Consider the following 7,656-nt stretch of genomic DNA (forward strand, 5'->3'; position numbering starts at 1 on the left):
GCCCGGGACGGGAGCGACGGATTGTTGCCCCGCCAAGTGGAAGCGGCGCCCGGACACAGTTGCATCGCAACCGCACGCTCCACCGGCGGGACTGCCGTGTATCCCCGCGCTGGTCCGCCATCGAGGGTGGTTAGGGAGGAAGTCCCACTCGAGCGGTTTCGGGCAGTGAAAGGTGCCGTCCACGTTCGGGTGAGTTCTTCATGCACCTCCGGGAAGAATGGCACCGGGGTGGGGCGCTGAGAACCAGCGCGGGCCACCCCGAGATGCCAGTCATCCAGCCGGGAGGGGTCGGGACGTGATGGAGGATTCCATTCAAGCCCTACCCTCTCGGCGGCCCGGGCAAGCATAGCCATCATCTCCGGGTCAGTATCGGGCACCGCTGACCGCCCAGTGGACGACAGTGTGCCGTCCTTCTCCTCAGAGAGGTCTGGCTCTCCCCCCGATGCTGCGACCGACATCTGTTCGTCGGGGGGGGCCCCAAAGGTAACGGGCGGTACCCCTAAGGGAGGTCCAACCCGCTCCCCTGAATGTTAAATGCCATCAGGTGCGTGATTTCACATTGAGCCGTATATACTACACACAGCCGTTGTTCACTGACGAGCTGCGCACATTCACACTGATAATGAACATTGATTTGCGCAGCTCGTCAGTAAACAACGGCTGAACCGGCTTTACTGACAAAACGCGCAAGTGATCGGCCGATACGGATCGGTGCATCCCTATTCAATATGGGGAAAAAATTATCGAGATTACATTTTTGCCATATCGCCCAGCCCTAATAGAAACTATGGACTCTCTCTTTTCTATCACTTTAGATACAGTTGCTCCAGTGCGCTTAAAAAAGATTATGAAAAACAGTGTAACACCGTGGTATAACGATCACACTCGCGCCCTAAAGAGAAAAGCACGAAAAATGGAACGCAGCTGGAGGAAAACAAAACTAGAGGTTTTTCGTACTGCTTGGCGTGAATGTAACTTATCTTATAGAAAAGCATTAAAAACTGCCAGATCGGATTACTTTTCGCCTCTCTTGGAAGAAAACAAACATAACCCTAAGTATTTGTTCAATACTGTGGTTAAATTAACTAAAAATATAGCAGCAACAGGTGCAGACATTTCCCAACAGCACAGCAGTAATGACTTTATGATGTACTTTACCTCCAAAATAGACACTATTAGAGATAAAATTGTAACCATACAGCCGCCCGCTACAGTATTGCATCAGATAATGTGCTGTAGATCTCCTGAGGAACAATTCCACTCATTCTCTATTATAGGAGATGAAGAATTGTATAAACTTGTTAAATCATCTAAACCTGCAACATGCATGTTAGACCCTATTCCATCTAATCTACTAAAGGAGGTACTTCCAGAAGTCATAGATCCTCTTATAAATATTATGAATTCGTCATTATCATTAGGATATGTCCCCAAAACCTTCAAACTGGCTGTTATTAAGCCACTCATTAAAAAAACACAACTTGACCCCAATGAATTAATTAACTACAGACCAATTTCGAATCTCCCTTTTCTGTCAAAGATACTAGAAAAGGTAGTATCCTCACAATTATGCTCCTTCTTAGAGAAAAATGGTATCTGTGAGGATTTCCAGTCAGGTTTTAGACCGTATCATAGTACTGAGACTGCTCTTAGTAGAGTTACAGATGACCTGCTCTTGTCAACCGATCATGGTTGCATCTCCTTATTAGTGCTACTGAATCTTAGTGCTGCGTTTGATACTATTGACCACAACATTCTTTTAAATAGACTTGAATATTATGTAGGCATTACATATTTATTGTTCATTTAGAGCAACAATGTAGCACTTTACCCAAGATAAATTTCCTCTCGGGGACAAATGAAGTTTATCCCTATCCATATGTTTGTGTGGTAGGAACTGAAATTTAAGCTGTTATTTACTGACAATCTTGTAATAACAATTTAATTGTCATGTTGTCAAGGACCAAGAATTTTTGTCATAACATTAGATTTTTTTGTCATTATTAACATAAAACCAGTGTGTCTTTTGACTATTAAGCACATTAATTCTTGATTACAAACTTGAGTTTGGTGCAAACTGGTTTTAAATGTAATTCTGTACCACTGAAGATTAGCCTATAAGGCTCTAACACATTCCTGTCAGGATCTGTGATCCTGATATCATTATCTGTCAGGGCTAATCAGACCTGAGGCTAAATCCACTGACTGACCTGTTTCATTGGAGGTGCCTTTGGGACACTGAGCATCACAGTGAGCACCACAGTGAGCACTACCTGACATTCTGATTGTGGGTGCAATTCACTTTGCTGATGTTTTCTGCACAAGCAGAAACTTTTTTCTCACAAATGTGACTGTGTGAATAGCATGCTAGTGCTCTCATTGATTGTCACTGAGACTCTATACACACACAAAAAAAAAAAATATTACTGGCAAACAGCAATACATAAAGAAAGCCTTTGATTAGTATTGATATGTCAATAAGGACTGGGCAGTAATGTTGACACTGAGCAGTGATACGTCTACCATAAACCTCCAGCAAATCTCAATCCAAATAAATGACAGGTTTCAGTACACCATAAATTGATGCTTCTGTACACAGAAAAAATAATATAGACTCAAAAACACTACATGGGGATGGGTCACAAGGTTGACAAATTTATTTATGCTTTTTTAAAAATACTTTTAGGACTAAGAAAATAATGTGTTAATTTCAGCAGTGTTTGACACATTAAACAACAACAAAAACATTAATTAAATTCAAATTGACATTAAAACATTCCAGAGGATACACTTCTGTTTTCTTTATTTTTTTAATTGATTCTACAATGGGTGATTCATTGTATAAGCATAATTATGAAAACTAGACAATTATTTATACAGGGCTAATTCAGATTAGTTGAACAATTGTTCAGGCAACTCATCAACTAGTGCATATTTCTACTATACACAATTAAGAATTACTTTGGGGGAAAAAAATCAAATAGCGATTTTTCTGATAAATTGAATTTAGATTTTTCTGATAAATGAAAAAAAAAAAATATATATATATATATATATATATATATATATATATATATATATATATATATATCTATATATTTTTTGGCTAAATTGTGATATATGGTATACATATCAAAATTTTTAATATTTTACTATTTGGATTTTTTTATTACTTTTTATATGCTTTGTTAATGTTGTTCAATGAAACAAAGTTCATATTAAAGGCTAAACAAATAAAGTAAATGTAACTATGTAAGGCTATGCTAGGCTATTATATTATGTGCAATTAAAGGTTAAAATCACATTACATTCTAACATTGTATACACGATAGTATCGTGTATCGACGATAGTCAAAGATATCGCCTGTTGCTGATGCCTTTGACAATAGTACGACGATTATTATCATTATTATGCGTCAAAAAGGCATCTAACTTTAGCGATGCAGCGCGGAGAGTCGGTTCTAGGATGCCTCAGAAACTTGCCGCAGTATAAACACAAGCATAGAGTAGATAGCGCCGCAGATGTGTACAGTGAAAATGGGTAAGAGATTTATTCATCATACAGTGTACATAGATTAAGTGTAGACAGTCATTAGGATAACAGATGTAGTAAAATGTGGTTTAGGCTGAATTAAATACGATATTTGAGAATCCGAGAGAGAGAATTATAGTAAACAAACATTCACCTCAGTAACATCTGTATACGTTAACTAGAATTACGATGTGATAAAATGGCGCTAAACATGCATGTGAATTACACGCACATCGCTTCTCCACAATCAATATGAACTGATGTCAAAGACCAGACATACAGCAGTAACATTATCGCAATATGACGGGTATAGAAAGATACATTCATTTGCATTCACGCATGCACATTTACCACTCACTGAAGATAGCAGAGAATGAAACCGAAAGTAAACTTGAACCTATCCAACAGAACTACCGTCAGCGCTCTGTACACGCACAGCTGTGTCACATGCACTACCCTTACAAAACGAATAAGGAATTTATTACATATTGACATTTACATATCATTAAATAAATTACCATGATAGTATCGTGTTTTGGCGATCTCACAGGCTGACGATAGGACGATGTGAAAATTGTGCATATCGCCCAACACTAATTGTAACATTACAATTTCAAAAAAAATAATAATAATAAATTCATTAAACTAAATAAAAATCAATAAAAACAAAAGCACAGACTATTTGCAATACACTATTTTAATTATCCCATTACAGTCACATCACATTACAGTTAGTGCTATAATAAAAATACACTTGCTTGTAGGTTTCAAGCTCCACATATGGCACAATTATTGTCCAACTACAAATATTTTAGCAAAATGTATATTTTAGTCAGAATTAGGCCTATTGCGCTATTTCTTTTTGACACGCATGCACTCAGTGGTGCTCATTTACTAATATCAGAAATCTAACAAGCCCACTGAAACACGGCTTTTAAAGAGTGAGAGTGTGGCTGTACAGTGAGTGTGGGTCACCATGGGTCAGGTGACAGGCCGTGTGGAGATGAGGCGTGCATCGTCAGCCTGCATTTCCAATAACATTATCTGATAACTGCATGTGCTATGCTAAGCTGTGACTTTAATTGCAGACATAAAACAGTCTACAATAAAAGTAGCACCAACACTGCTCTATTAGGAAGTATGTATGACAGTCATATGTCATTTGAAATCAAAAAGTATTTTACAAAACATGAATTTAATGCATTCTTAATTAATATAAACTATTTATTTTGTTCACACGCATCTGTGTGTGTAAAACATTGCTAGATATGTTAGTTGCTTTGCTTGTAAGTTGCCTAACACCATAACACCATCTGCTACAGCTTCCACATACAGAATGACAGACGGTCCTCCCTTTCCTCCATTGTTTTCCCACAAAGCTAAATTTACTCACAGGGAAAGAACAAATTCACAAAGCACAAACGGCTAACCTGACAGATTTGCATTAAGTCACACATAATGGCACTGTAAAAGTCATGAACACGGAGAAAGACAAATTCCTACATTGACCAGTGAACCCATTTTGCACTCAAACTAAGTATGAACCACATGAACATGCACCCTGAGAGGCTGCGATCACATACTACAAAGAAAGTCACTTACTGACCATCCTGTCCATGTAGGGTACTGTCCTGTTCGCTACAATCCCTACAACCCCCCCCCCCCCCAATAAAGGTACAAACTCATTGTGGCTTTTTTTTTTTTTTTTAACATTTCTTTGTAATTTTTCAAACTTTAACAGAACACTTCACTACAATCAAGGTTACGTTTTTTCCTATGAAAACCCTTGCCGCCAAAATAAATTGACAAACTATTAAATAAAAATTAAATTACAACAAAAATAGATAAATATATAAAAAAAAAATAAATAAATAAAAAAAAATAGCAAATAAACTTTACAGTATTATATACATTTACAATTAGACGATATCAATTGTCAAAATAATTCAAATAAATAAATACCTACATGATAATACGGATCAATAGTCTGACATATTTATAGTGGTCTTCTACATAAATATGAAACCAAACAATATTGGTGATCACATTTAACCCTCTGGGGTTCTTCGGTCACTTTTGACCGGAATTTTTTAAATAAAAAAATTTTAAAAATCGTAGCTTCATCGGAATGGTATGAAACCTGGTGACTTTTATGGTACTTGGTATATGAACACACAAAAAAATTGGGGACAGGATTGGAAAAGTCTAAGTGGTCGTAAAAAAAAATAGTCACACTCGGGGTCTTCGGGTCAAAATGACCGGCCATAGGAAATGAATGGGAAATTGGCAAAAATATGAAAATACAGAGTTTTTTTGTGCATACAATCTACAAATCAGCCACAATCCAGAAAAAAAGCACACAACTGTGAAGGGGTGACTCTCTAAAACATCAAGAGTGCAAAACACTACAATACACTCACACACACACACACACTTATACACACAAAAACACACGCACACACAAATGAATGTGTGTCATTTCAAAAGCTAATTTTGGGAAATGTGTGAAATAGAGGCAATCAATGTAAGAAATAAAGCACACAGCAATGAAAGCATGAGACTGTAAGCCATCAGAGTTCCAAAATAGACACACAGACACACACACACACACACACACACACACACAGAAATATGAGATTGGTGAGACTGTAACAGAGGAATGTGAGACTATGAATCAAATAAAAGGGAGACATTGGATCCAAAATCCAAAAGTCACACACCATGTCACACACACACACACACACACACACACACACACACACACACACGGAAAAAAGATTTCAAAACAAGCATCATTTGCTCAAAGTGCTATATGGAGACACTCTGTTGTGATTTGTCACAACCTGATCTGTAATCACAATTAGTATGTAAATAATATGTAATTATAGTTAGAATGATATTTAAAACAAACTTTTTTTTCCTCTATTTTTTTATTTACTATTTGACAATTGTTATACTTTTCTGTTATTTTAGATTTATGTTCATAATTGCTGTTGCCTTTTGAATAAGAGTTACTGTTCATTGAATATGTAAAAAAAGAATGCACATAAAATGTAAATAGGGTTAGGATGATATTTAAAATATTTTTATTTCTCTATTTTCCATTTAATGTTTGATAATTATACTTTTGCTGTTATTTTGTTGCCCATGCTGTTGCTGTTCATAATTCCTGTGCTAAATAAGAGTTATTGTTTATTGAATTTTACAAAAAATTATTTAAATCAAAATGTTCATTATAAAAAGGTTACAAAATAAAAAAAATGGTATGACTGAAAGAACGGCATTTTTATTCAGTTAGAATTAAAACAATGGGTAACAAAATGCTTTCCATTGTTTCTCTTTCTAATGCAATGTTCTGGTTTGACTGTATTATAAAGTAAAACTGGCACTTCAAATTACCAGTTAAACCAATCAAACAAACAAAAAACTTGGCAAATAATAAAAAAAATAGTCTTTGATAATCTAATTTTATATAATAAAATCCACAATCTGAAAAGGCATTGGCAAATATGTGCAAAAACAACTAGAATTCACAAATCCTTCTATAGAGAGCATTACATCCATCTAGTGGTTAAAATAGGATATTGCCTGGTAATTATGCTCACTACGCCACCAGATGGCACAAATCCGACTTCAAAAAATTATTTTCTATAGGCCAGGTATCTACTTTAAACTAAAATACAGCATTAATTAAAAAAGAATAAAAATTATATATATTAAAAAAAATTATATTATATTCAATGGCAAAAAATAGATCATAATTGTAGCATAAATATTAATTATTATCATAAAATTCTGTCAAAACACGACAGAAAAAAAGAAAAAATATTATTGAACAAAAATACATTTGATTGATTTTACTGAAAAAAGGAAATAATGATTTCAGGGCTCCGGTCACTTTTGACCGTGAGGGCCCTGAGTGTGACTGGTCGGGGAAGAACCCCAGAGGGTTAAACCAGTATAAACAAATATTTTTATAATAATTAGTTAAAGGGAAGAGTCTTCATTTTTTCAAAATATGTAATCATTGGTTGCCATGTCTCATAAAATTTTTGGACAGCACCCTTCATTAAATATTTAATTTTCTCTAATTTCAAATATAAAATCAGGTCACACATCCACAT

Source organism: Garra rufa, chromosome 22 (genome assembly GCF_049309525.1).
Source record: "Garra rufa chromosome 22, GarRuf1.0, whole genome shotgun sequence".
NCBI lineage: Eukaryota > Metazoa > Chordata > Actinopteri > Cypriniformes > Cyprinidae > Garra > Garra rufa.